Below are 14,178 nucleotides of genomic sequence, written 5' to 3'. Positions count from 1 at the left end.
ACTTCAAAAAATAATGTTTCCTTTCATTTAAACATTTTACAGCAGTTTCAAAAAGTTTTGAAACTGATATGATGAGATAGCCATTAATATATTGAATACAGTATGTAATTCTAAAATGAAATGGCTTTTAACATTTTAAATTAAATACGTATCTCTACCACTTGCTGTTTATACCATTCATATGTCATTTGAAAGCATACTATTGCATCAGCATATGTTGGTGACGTACTGTGAAACAGAAAATATTGTTTTCTTATGAAAGTGTATTAGGATAGAAGTTTAAAATGTTCGTGAAGGAGTTGAAAACCACATGTTAAGAACAATGATTTAATCTCATTTTAGAGATTGAAAAAAAAATGGACATAAATGTCATTCATATCATCTGTTGTATTAAAGCTATGAGTGATTACATGAAATCATTCAACAACTGGAATTTTAAAGGCTTTATAAAGGATCGAAACACAGTTTTAAGCCACCATTACTTTCAGATTTATATTTGGCGAAGGAGGTAAGTTCTGAGATTAAAATTTTTACTTAATTATGATAATATTTACTATGTGTTAAAATTTTTATGAAAATATGTGAAAAATGTATTTATATAGAATGCAACTGTTCTGAGGCACTAGAAAGAATAATTTATTTATTTTTTCTTGTACACGAAAAATGTAACTATTCGTGAAATCAACAATTTTAGTTTGCTGTTGAGAAAACTTCTAACATATCTCTGATTCCCCATATAGATTATTAAATAGGTCTTTGACTTTTTTTTGGATCTGAAGTTCACGTTACCAGTTTTTTAAGTTGTAGTTCAATAGCATTTAAAGGGCTTGGAGATTAAAATTTAATTTATGAGAGTGGTCTTTATTTCACGTTACCAGTTTAAAGATTGTAAAATTATGATATTTTACTCACCTCTTTTCTTTATTCCTTTGTTATATATTCATTATTTTCCTATTTTTTATCTCTCCAGAAGTAAACAAATTGGCGGTTAATTAGAAGAACCAGCAAAGCACGGAAGTAGTTTAATTTTTAAAATCGACACGTATCTGTCTTTGCTATCCGTCTGTTATGATTAAAGATTTGAATACTTCTAACATATCTTGTGACCTACGTTAATTTCGGCATTAAATCTGGATTAATTTTGTGACTATGATATTTTCTTAACTAAGCAAGTGAAGTTTAAACTTAGATAAATTTCAAAATAGACAGATTTCAAATATAAGCTTTGATAGGTAGGCATGCTCCTCAAAATTATTGAAATGAAATTAATATTATTACGTAGTTTGATTTTCTTATTGTGTGATTGATTTTCAAAGTAGTCAGCTAATGGCACATATCAAAATGGCTGAAGATGATCGTTAAGCAGTGGCAGACTTAAGCCAATGTTCCCTCTAATTTTTTATTATTCATGTGCAGCTTTATTTTGATCTGTGCAACATTTTTTACAAAAAAAAAAAAAAAAAAAAAAAAAAAAAAGTGAGACGTTTATATTTTATTATTTGAGGTTTTTACTCTTAGATTCAAATTAATTCTATTTTAATAAAGTTCATTAATTTCAAAAACACATCTATTTAAAACACTACTTATTAATTATAAAATTTAATACGTTAATCTACATATAAACAAAGCGAATGAATTGTTTACTAAAATAGAGCTTAATTCTAATAGTAATAATAATATTCAGAAATAATAAATGCTACCTTTGTATAATTATGTATTAAATCTTTCTCCTCTGTTTTTAAAATATCATTATTCAGCATATATGCGACTCAAATTCGCATTGTTTCCACTATTTAAATACGAAAGAATTTCTTTGTTTAATTTTGTTTAAATTCATTACACTATAGCCTCGTTCAGAGTCTGAAAGTTCGTAATGAAAATGTTATCATATCTGAAAAATTTGTTATCAATTTGCATTTAAATATTTTCATACTTTTTAGCATAACTGCTTTATCTATTAATATGTCACTGTATTTTACGCATGATTTTTTGACTAATCTTGTGCCATAATGAAATCACATGCACTTAATGCTGTCACATCATATTCTGCCTATTCTTGTATTTCATTTTCAGGAATCTTTCTTCTAAATGAGGACAAAATAAATTTATAAAAATTAACATAGCTTCAGTGTCAGTTTCAATATTTTGAAAGTTTCCTCTGCTTTAAGGGGAATTTTCACTGCTTTACTCCAAGTAATGCTGTTGTGGTTAATATATTACGCTCTAAGTTTTTTATTTTACCACGAACAAAGTGAAATGCATTATGTGGCTTAAAATCGCTTCGCTGAATTATTTTACACAATACTGCAAGTTCTTCAAAAGCGTCATTTATAATACGTAAATTTATACGAAATTCAGTATTTTTTAACATTTGTAAGTGATATTTTGAAATAAGACTACTTGCTTTACCTTGTTTAAACTATTTAATTTATGCTTCATAATTTTTTACTGATTGATTTCAGTGAAAATTGTATAATCACCTAACTTTATTTAATGGTTAAATGTGATATCTTCATTTTCTAAAGCAATAACAGTGTCTCGAAACGTTTCTCGATTTCTTGTAAATCTAGAAAATACGGTGTATGTCATTCTCATCAAAGTTTTAATATTTCTCATTAATTTAGTTCACTTTTTGAAAATCAATATTATTTTTTCAATAAAATTCTGGTACTACAGAAACAACTGAAAAAGCATCACAGGATTTTTTTTAATTGAATAAAATTCTTGGGCATTCTGTTGTTATTTAAAATTTTAAGTATAATATTAAACATTATAAGGTTTTACTTTTTTCTAAACCAGTTATTTTTAGTTGAACTTTCCTGTTTCCCCTGATTTCAGTTTCCTGCCGGAATGTAAATGTTTGTAGGAAGTAGATGTAAATTCTCAACGTGTTTTCAGAAGCAGTATTTAAGCTGCATTTCAAGAGCTCAAAAGAGTAGTAGCAGACTTAGTTTATGTTGCGAATTTAAAATTAGCTCTCTAGTTCGGTGTTTGACACCATTCAGTTTATACCGATATTCCTCGGCTCGGCTTTGCTGGGTGTAGTCGATTTAACGTTAGGTTAAGCTAAGGAGTCAGTCATTCGAATTTTTAATTAACAAGTGATTTGTTACATTCTTATTTTACATTACGTAGCCACAAGTGGTGGTGATTTGTGAGCACGAAGTTTGTGCATCTGTTTTAATTTAGATTTCATGAAAAGGTTATTTAAACCTTTCTTCTGCAGTATTTTGTTCTTAAAGACGTAGCGAGAATTTGCTCTTAGTCTTCGACAATAGGGTTTAAGCGTGTATGCTCCCTAAGAATATACGCAAACTCTATAACATATTGGTGATGAAAATGTTATTACCGCATTCGACAATTAAGCGTGAAAGTTTAATATTGTTCCGTGCGTTCGTTATGAAATGAATGCACAAGTCCGATGAAAATTGGACACAATTTATTATTATCACAACAAAAATGCTTAAATTTCCCCAGATATTCTTTCAGTATTACAAATATCTCACAATAGTTATCTTTCAACTACTCAGACGTTCAACAGAAGTTAATTCAAAACAGCTAAAGAAAGCTAATCCGCGAATTCGCTACAATGAACAAGAGCAGTTTTCTAAACAAACTCTTAAAACAACAACAAACTAACTAATTACAATAAATGAAATGAAATCGAAATCGAGTCAATGGCTAGGCGGCAATTAGTAGCCAATCGCTTCTTTAACCGTCTCTGTTGGTAAATTGCCCTAAGGCGTTGGTACTTAAGTTTTTAATTAAGGCGATTTACGCCGCGCCAACTAGGCGAAACTTGTCAAATTTTGTGAAATGTAGGTGGAGTGGAGGGAGATGATTGGCAGGAGCCTGTCACGTGGGTGGTCACCAGCTTACGCGTACAATGAGAAATGTTGGAAATATTAATAATTATCAAGTTTTGAAACGGGTTATCTAGATTGGAATAATTAAACTAATATCGCGATCTAAATGAAGACAAATGGCACAACTAAGTGCAACAGATTAGCTAAACAAAATATTCAAATTCATCCTTGCTGTAAAACACAGATTGGACAGTAGTAGTCACGTGGGGGTCACCCTCCCGTGAACTGTCCACAGCCAATGCATCTTGAAATAGTAGATATTACAATTAAGTGAAGTCTTGGTTTGAGAAATTAAACACTAAAGTTCTTGTTCAACACTGAGGCACATGAGTTACTGAAACTATACACTATGTACACTGCTCAAAAAAAAAAAAAAAAAAAAAAAAAAAAAAAAAAAAAAAAATGGGACAGTCCTATATCTCCCGATCTACTGAGCCGATTGACAAAATTCAAATTGCGTTCTTCATGTCTCGAAAGTGCGACTTAGGATAAATATTAGATTTATATATAGCACTATTCTAACATAGGTATTTTGACACAAAATCGGACTTTTTCTGAAATAACATACCAATTTTTTTACATATTTCGATTCTGCGACTCAAATTACGCCTAAATATGAAATTTTGTAAAATTTGGAGGGAAATTTACGGAGAAATTCACAAATTTATGTTGGCACTTTTTTGTCAGTTTGCGCCAAGAATAGTTCACTTGGCGAACTTCTTAATATATTGCAACTTAGTTTCCTTTCCCGTGAGAGGAAAAAAAGTCACCATCGTTCCTTTTTTCCAAATTAATATTCTTTATATTATATTTTTAATTATAACTTATTATTTTAAGTAATTTTTTCTTTTTCGAATTTCATTTTAATTGTTTAAGCTGCATGGTTTTTTTCGAATAACTATTTTAAAAATTTCTACTTACCTATTCGAACTGCGTAAATAAAAGCGCAGCGTTTATTTTTTTTCAAATAGTTTTCTTTATATACATGTTTTGTCATAGTTATTATTTTAGGTAATTTTTAAGTTCTTAACTTTTATTTTAATTGTTTGTGTTGCATTGTCTCTTCAGATAATTGTTTTAAAATTTTCTATTTATTCCTTCGAATTGAGCATTTTAAATATATTTATTAATATAAATTTTCCAGAATTTGATTTTATTTATTTGAATTGCGTTTCTTTCGGATGAATACTTTGTAACCCAGACTACGATGCGTTTGAAAACTGCATATATTAAAACAGAAAATACAGTAAAGCACAGTTAACACGCCTTTCAATGTTCCGTTCAGAAAAGATATATATAAATAAGAGAGACATTTAACTTAGGATTGCGACATTTTAACTTAGGATGACTTGCATACACTGCTTTAAACAGTTTTATCATTGTGCCCATTGCTTTACACAATTTTATCCTACATTTGGCTTCTTAAATGTTATTCATATTTTAGAAAATATTTTATTTTTGAAATCGTAAAAATCAAATATCATAAGATTAAAAAGTTTTTAATTAAAAAAAAAATACAAATACTAAATTTTACCGTAAAATGTATTTTTTCTTCTCTTTTTCTTCAGGCATTCTACTTTATTCTTGCTCTTTTTCTTTAGGCATTCCGCAAGTATATTAAAAAGTATCCAAATTTTCAAAATATCTTGATATTTCTTACAATCATTTTAAATAAAGTTATCGACATCCATTTCATAAAGGCCGAAAAACGGCCGAGCGGTAAAGTCGCTGACCACTGGTAGTTCACTCCGGGGTTCGAATCCCAGTAGACGGGCTGATTGCATGGGCGTTTTCGTGGGTTTACTCATGTATAACGTGTATGCCAGCTGGTTTCCCTTAGAAAGTTCTTCACAAAGGCATCCTTCCTTTTAGGCGGATAGCCCTGCTTTGCCGTAACTTAATAATCCAGTTCAATCCATTTAACAGTATTTAAGTCAGAGCCTTTATTAATCTTTAGAGGTTAGCATTTTGAAAGTATTAGATGAACGGAAAGGCTGGTTTCATAAAGAGGTTTTGGTTTATTTAATTATGGCAAAGCACACTAGGGCTATCTGCCTAAGGGGAGGGATGCCTTTGTGGAGGACTTTCTAAGGGAAACTGGTTCATGTACACGTTGCACATGGGAAAAACCACGAAAACGCCTATGCAGCCAACCCGTTCGCAGGGATTCGAACCTCGGACCGAACTACCAGTCTAAAAACGAACCATATAGTCTAAAACCAGTCGCTCTTCACTTTAATGTGCAATGATATCGTTTTTGTCTTTTCTGTTAATATGAGCTGAATTGATGGTATTTGCTGGGGTACATTGTTAATTGAAATAAGACATGAAAATATCGGTTTAAAATGTGTTTATTCGTTTCCGAAACGTGTTACAAAGCATGTTCAAAGTAGCCTCCAGCATTTTCCGAAAGCAAGTTAAATCCTGCAGCAGCTCTTAGCATATCAGGAGGAATGTTACGGACATGTCATGGTATCACATATTTCATTTCTGCCAAATTGTTTAGATTATCGCCATAAACAGTGCTTTTGAGATAACCCCATAGCTAAAATTCACAGAGGTTGAGGTCCTGGTGGGAAGATGGGAAGTGTCGGTATCTAAGACGTTCATTCATGAAATGTTGCCTAAGTAGCTGTGCGACACAGCTGAGGTGGGGCTCAGCCCTGCGTAAAAATCCTAGTATCTAAAATGCCACGTTACTGCAGTTCATGTATCAGGAAACATTTTAACATTGACTCTAAGTGAGCTGCAATCACAGTGGTCCAGCTATCGACTGCTCTTCAGAGAAAAAAAGTTGAGTTATAAAACTAGCTGTCATTCAACACTAAACGGTGTGGAATGACTGCTATGCAATCGAATGCAGTAGGCGAATGCAATGGAACTAGATAGATAAGATGAGGGATTTCTTTGGCCTAAATCTATTAAAAGCGTTTTGAATCAGTATCTTCATGTTTTAGGGCCGAATTCAGGCTTCAAAAATTACAAATTAGCGATCTGTAAGAAAAAGATTTCCAGATTGTACGCACTTGTGCGAGTGATTTGCGATCTCACATTTTCTAATCGCTAATTCGTGGTTTTCACGGACGAATTTCTCACTTACACGGATGGCGCACTCCACGTTTATCGAATTTAACGCCTTTAAATGGTAATTTGCTTACTTCAAAATTTTTTAAGTGTATACAACATATTAACCCCGTGTAACAAAAGGTTAAGTTAGATTCGGACCCATATTTCATTTAAAAATATTGCGTACAGCGCCATTTCCCTCACGGTGGTGAGGTTGGCTGTTTCTAAATTTAGATGGTCATTCCTTAATTAAATAGCCCACCAGCGGCCGAGCGGTAAAGACGCTGAGCACTGGTAGTTCGGTCTGAAGTTCGAATCCCGCGAACGGGCTGGCTGTATGGGCGTTTTCGTGGTTTTCCCTATGTGTAACGTGTATACGAGCCAGTTTACCTTAGAAAGTCCTCCACGAAGTCATTCCTTCATTTAGGCAGATAGCCCTCGTGTGCTTTGCCATAAATAAATAATCCAATCCAATCCTTAATTAAATATAATTGATTTGTAACTTCTACTAGAGCTGACGGTAAAAATTGAAGTGCAAATAAATAATATCGTCTGCAATCTTGATTAATATAAAATTAAAAATTTTGCATAGAAAAATATTTGCATTCACAGAAAGTTTTTTGAAATATTTGCAATTACTTTATAAGAAGGATTTATTAATAACCGTAATAATTACTTATTATATTACTGATGATTAGGATTCAGTTCTTGACAATTACATTCTAAATTAGAATTTTAAGGATATATTGAAAATACGCAACGCACAAAAATACATTTTAGGATAAAAATGAGTTGATTTTTTATGTTTTAAAACTTCTTAAATTCATTTAATAAACATCGTATCCTCGTTGTTAATTGAATCCAGAATGTTGTGTGTCGTTTATACAATTATTCTTACTTGTCCACAGAAGCTACTTACTTATCCAGCCATTAAGTAGCTGCAGATCATTTCTACATAACCATTGAACTTCCACTAATTCAGTCTCTAGAGGGTTGTATGTTTATATCATAATTTGACTTATATAAATGATTATTCTAAACCTTATGTTTCTATAAAAATATACTGTGCTTTAAAAATATGGATGATAGTATCTGCCGCTCTTTCAGCCACTTCAAAAGCAACAGTTTGTTTAGAAATAAATTATGCAGTTAATGTCATAAAATATTTTCATAAAATTCAAATAAACATTAAAAGAAAATTCTCAGTTTTAGAGAATTCGATTTAAACGAAGTAAAGTAGCAGACGATAAAACGCCGAAGGTAAAAATTTACTCTTAGAAAAATGTACTCTTATTTTTAAAAAAAAAGGAAGAAAGAGAGAAATTTAAAAAAATTGTTAAAAATTTTCATAATATCATATATAATTTAAAAAAATAGCTTTCCATATAGTATTAAATATTTATTACGCCTTATTGAGGGAAAAAATTTCATATACTTAATTCTCCGTAAAATTTTACTTGAAATTTAAGGTTAAAAATAGCTGTGGCAATTTAGTGTAACAAAAATCCATAGACCACATTTGGCGTTATTATCGCTCAAAAAAAAGGTGCCAAATTTCAAAACACGAAAATATGTAAATTCGTGTTTATTTTAGAAAATTTTGAATAAATTTTTTTGCAGATATGCTTAAAAATACACCTACTTTTTGATGATGGTAAAACTTTTATAGGTTATAATTCAAAATTTTTTTCGAAAAATTTATAAAAATTATTTAAAAATAGAAATTTAAAAAATAAAACACAAAAAATGGGTAAATTTTATTTGGAATGAACCTAAATTTCGAAATGTGAGAGAATCAAAAACATTTAATAAAAAAAGAGATATTAATAAATATTTGACTAATTCAATTAACATTGAGGAGCTAAAATTTTGAGAGCTAATATTTTAAAAACTAGTCGTAAGATTTTTACAAAACTTGTTATTTTGGCATAATTTGAGTCGTAGAATCGAAATATGTAAAAAAATTGGTATGTTATTTCAGAAAAAGTCCTATTTTGTGTCAAAATACCTATGTTAGAATAGTGCTATATATAAATCTAATATATATCCTAAGTCGCGCTTTCGAGACATGAAAAACGCAGTTTGAATTTTGTCAATCGGCCCAGTAGAACGGGAGATATAGCACTGTCCCATTTCTTTCTTTTTCTTTTTTTTTTTTTTTGAGCAGTGTACATATAGGGACGGCGGTATTTGAGCGAAGTAGCAATTGGTGAAAAACATTTTACACTAGCAATAAATAATCAGAGCTTTGAAGATCCAGGTACACGGATCATGTCCATAAGTCTATAAAGTTTCAAAGACACTGTTAAAATGACACAATGAAGATAAAATAAAGATAATAGTACTATGTACAATATATACACATTTCACCATTTGCTGTTATGGAAGATGCCTCTTGGGCGCTTTGCTGCAATTTCTATAGTAGGATCATAATTTATCAGGTTACGGATATGTTCATATTGAGAAATAAATGAAATGAAATCGAAATCGAAATCGAGTCATTGGCTAGGCGGCAATTAGTAGCCAACCGCTACTTTAACCGTCTCTGTTGGTAAATTCCCCTATGGCGTTGGTACTTAAGTTTGTAATTAAGGCGATTTACGCCGCGCCAACTAGGCGAAACTTGTCAAATTTTGTGAAATGTAGGTGGAGTAAGGGAGATGATTGGCAGGAGCCTGTCACGTGGGTGGTCACCAGCTTACGCGTACAATGAGAAATATTGGAAATATTAATAATTATCAAGTTTTGAAACAGGTTATCTAGATTGGAATAATTAAACTAATATCGCGATCTAAATGAAGACAAATGGCACAACTAAGTGCAAAAGATTAGCTAAACAAAATATTCAAATTCATCCTTTCTGTAAAACACAGATTGGACAGTGGTAGTCACGTGGGAGTCACCCTCCCGTGAACTGTCCACAGCCCAATGCATCTTGAAATAGTAGATATCACAATTCAGTGAAGTCTTGGTCTGAGAAATTAAACACTAAAGTTCTTGTACAACACTGAGGCACATGAGTTACTGTAACTATACACAATGTACACTGCTCAAAAAAAAAAAAAAAAAAAAAAAAAAGGGACAGTGCTATATCTCCCGTTCTACTTGGCCGATTGACAAAATTCAAACTACATTTTTCATGTCTCGAAAGCGCGACTTAGGATATATATTAGATTTATATATAGTACTATTCTAACATAGGTATTTTGACACAAAATCGGACTTTTTCTGAAATAACATACCAATTTTTTTACATATTTCGATTCTACGACTCAAATTATGCCAGAATACCAAGTTTTGTAAAAATCGTAAGAATAGTTTTTAAAATATTAGCTCTCAAAATTTTAGCTCCTCAATGTTAATTGAATTTGGCAAATATTTATTAATATCTCTTTTTATTAAACTTTTTTGATTTTTTTTTCTCACATTTCGAAATTTTGGTTCATTCCAAATAAAATTTACCCATTTTTTGCGTTTTATTTTTTAAATTTTTATTTTTAAATAATTTCTATAGATTTTTCGAAAAAAATTTTGAATTATAACCTATAAAATTTTTACCATCATCTTAAAGTAGGTGTATTTTTAAGCATATCTGCAAAAAATTAGACTTTTTATTCAAAATTTTCTAAGTTATACACGAATTTACATAATTTCGCGTTTTGAAATTTGGCATCTTTTTTTTGAGCGATAATAACGCCAAATTTGGTCTATGGATGTTTGTTACACTGAATTGGCACAGCTATTTTTAACCTTAAACTTCAAGTAAAATTTTACGGAGAATTAATTATATGACATTTTTTCCCTCAATGATACGTAATAAATATTTATTAATACTATATGAAAGGCTATTTTTTTAAATTATAGATGATATTATTCAAATTTTTAACTATTTTTTTTAAAATTTCTCTCGTATCTTTTCTTTTTTTAAAAAAATTAAGAGAAAGTTCTTGTAAGAGTAAATTTTTACCTTCGGCGTTTTATCGTCTGCTACTGTACTTCGTTTAAATCGAATTGTCTAAAACTGAGAATTTTCGTTTGATATTTATTTGAATTTTATGACATTAACTGCATAATTTATTTCTAAACAAACTGTTGCTTTTGAAGTGGCTGAAAGAGCGGCTGATACTATTATCCATATTTTTAAAGCACAATATATTTTTATAGAAACATAATATTTAGAATAATCATTTTTTATAAAAGTCAAATTATGATATAAACATACAACCCTCTAGAGACTGAATTAATGGAAGTTCAATGGTTATGTAGAAATGATCTGCAGCTAATTTAATGGCTGGATAAGTCAGCAGATTCTGTGGACAAGTAAGAATAATTATATAAACGACACCAACATTCTGGATTCAATAAACAACGAGGATACGATGTTTACTAAATGAATTTAAGAAGTTTTAAAATATAAAAAATCAACTCATTTTTTTTCCTAAAATGTATTTTTGTGCGTAGCGTATTTTCATTATATCCTTAAAATTCTAATTTAGAATGTAATTGTCAAGAACTGAATCCTAATCATCAGTAATATAATAAGTAATTATTACGGTTATTAATAAATCCTTATAAAGTAATTGCAAATATTTCAAAAAACTTTCTGTCTGAATGCAAACATTTTTCTACGCAAATATTTTTAATTTTATATTAATCAAGATTGCAGACGATATTACTTATTTCCATTTCAATTCTTACCGTCAGTTCTAGTAGAATTTACAAATCAATTATATTTAATTAAGGATTGGATTGGATTATTTAATTATGGCAAAGCACACGAGGGCTATCTGCCTAAAGGTAGGGATGCCTTCGTGGAGGACTTTCTAAGGGAACTGGCTCGTATACACGTTACACAGGGGGAAAACCACGAAACCGCCCATACGGCCAGCCCGTTCGCGGGATTCGAAACTCGAACTGAACTACCAGTGTTCAGCTCAGCTTTACCGCTCGGCCGTTGGTGGGCTATTTAATTAAGGAATGACCATCTAAGTTAAGAAACAGCGTACCGTAACAACATTTCAATTATTGGTTCCGTATCTTTCATGTTACTCCCGATTGGCTAGCTACATGATTTTTAATGAGTATTCGGATTTTACTAGTAACTTCACTTGGAAATCGCGCTTGAACTAGGTTAGTTGGTTATTTGAACATAGAAAAAACATGGGAGCTATTTGATTAAGATGCTTTCATAGAGAATCTTTGTAAAGAGAACCTAAAAAACTACGAAAACCAACCATGCAGCCTGGGTTAGACTTATCAGGATCAATGTTCCTTCTTGGCTTCTTCGGGAACATGCAAGGACCTGACTCGGAACAGAGAGCTTACTAAAGCTATGTTCAAAACTGTGGGAAGTAAACAGGATACACAAGAAGGGTATACAAAACCCTTTATTTTTTTTCTTATTTACAATGACTTCCGTACTTCGGAATACATCGACCCGCTACTTGGGGTCAAAACGTAAAAGTATAAAAATAAAACTAAACTCTAATTTAACGTTAGAATAATAAACGTGGAAGATTGGCCTTATATTAACAGGAAGCGTATGTAGTACAGAGAACTGTGAACACTACAATACGTTTAAATTTATCAAGAGGATTAAAACCTCTGGCCTGGAAGGCAACAAGCAACTGCGTAACTTCTAAGGTAAGCGGCCTGCTTCGACTCACTGCTTCCTCTCTCTCGCTTGGCAAAAAGCCACAACTTAAATACTTGGCGTTCGCCAGACAAACTTTGCATAAAAACCTTAACGCTTATAATTCTGGCCGGAAGAAGAAAATAAGAAGTGATAGTAAAGATTTAAAATAAAATAAACGTTAGTAAAACTTAAGATTCTTACATACTTCCCGCCAGAGTTAATTAGTTTGAAACTGAGGTCTAAAACGACCTTGTTTAAAACTTTTAGCTCTAGAATCTAACGCGAGGCCAATCTTTTACAAATATTTTTCGCTAGAAACTAGAAATTTAAAAGAAAGAAATTTGTTTTTACAATCGCAGCTCCCAGGATACACAATTTTTTTTCATCTGTACTACATCCAAACAGGAGCTCTTATTCAAATCTGGTTCCTTCCAGAGATCTGGAAGGAAAACTAGTTTAATGAAATGTTACACAATGAAATGGCAAGTAACATGTATAATTATACTTTTCTTAACATTCTTATTTCATTCATGACTATTTTAATTATCTCTCCCCGTGCTCTCTGACATGTGTTGTAAAAGAACACCAAACACGAATGTGTTTCTGTCTACGTGTTCCACACTTCCTCCTACCATCAAAACACTAACGTGTTAAAATTCAACATAACAAGACCTCTTAACACACCCTAATTTCAACTCTAAACCCTGAGGTACTATTCTGAAAGTGTCTAACTCTGAAGTGTAGCGTCAGAGAGCCTAACTACATCATTCAACCTTTAACACATATTCACCATGATTGAGTCTTTTTACAGTCACACGAATAAAAAAAAATTTTAACATTCACTTTTACCATATCACGGTATTTCTTAACATTTAAAATAACAGTTCACATTGTATATAAGAACATATCAACATGCCGTTAATTTTACACATTTGAAAACATACATTAGTAGTACATTGTTAACTTCTATTCTTTTCAAAGCAAGTGCCAATTCTTTCTACATTGAAATACTACATTTCAAAAAGTCTTTCAGACTAAAACTTCTTTCTTGCTAGAATGTTTTAAATAAAATTTATACAATAACTTTTTACAATATTTAAGTCTTTACACAACGCTATTATACATCAACTTTAGTTTTACGCGCGAGTAATTGAAAAACATAATACCAAAATCGGTAACAACTCATTTCTCGCCCTTTTGGCGATAAAGGTATACCTCGCATGAGGTAAAACTTCTTGAAATCTGCCACTTGCAGTAAGAATGAAAGATTAACTTAAGTTTGCAAAGTAACATAAAATTTTACTTATCTTTGTGATATTCGGACATCCTTTTCTGGGCCCAGTCCTTAAAGGTATTGCAGATAGTCGTTTGATTTATCCTCCTTCTTGTACGGGCTCGCCCTTCAGGGCCTTCCTCTGGAACCTTCCTTTTTTCACCAGTTCGGTCACCCTTGAATACCTTCTTTTTCTCCTCTGCTTGTGGTCTTGGCCGTTTGATGGCAGCTGGTCTTGGCGGAACCGGGAAACTTCTGTCGTGTTTGGAGTCGGATACTTTTGTACAGCGATTATTTTTGATTCGTCTGTCTCGATTCCTTTTTGAGATATTTTGTAA

At 31.4% G+C, this 14,178-nt stretch overlaps 1 protein-coding gene across 1 annotated transcript in view; it reads left to right on the top strand.

Moving 5' to 3' along the window:
- The first annotated feature begins 350 nt into the window (after window positions 1-350).
- The window catches only part of LOC146995092 (oplophorus-luciferin 2-monooxygenase non-catalytic subunit-like), a 113,129-nt gene continuing 99,301 nt past the window's right edge, over window positions 351-14,178 (top strand). The window contains exon 1 of the mRNA XM_085825515.1: window positions 351-508. The gene's annotated coding sequence lies outside the window, so the exon portion shown is untranslated. The remainder of the gene's footprint in view (window positions 509-14,178) is intronic.

This window comes from Stegodyphus dumicola, chromosome 10, assembly GCF_044657685.1.
Source record: "Stegodyphus dumicola isolate Sdum_Otavi_A_Nest chromosome 10, ASM4465768v1".
In the NCBI taxonomy this organism is placed as follows: Eukaryota; Metazoa; Arthropoda; class Arachnida; order Araneae; family Eresidae; genus Stegodyphus; species Stegodyphus dumicola.
Note: the sequence above shows the minus strand (reverse complement) of the source record. Positions and strands in the feature narration are given on the sequence as shown.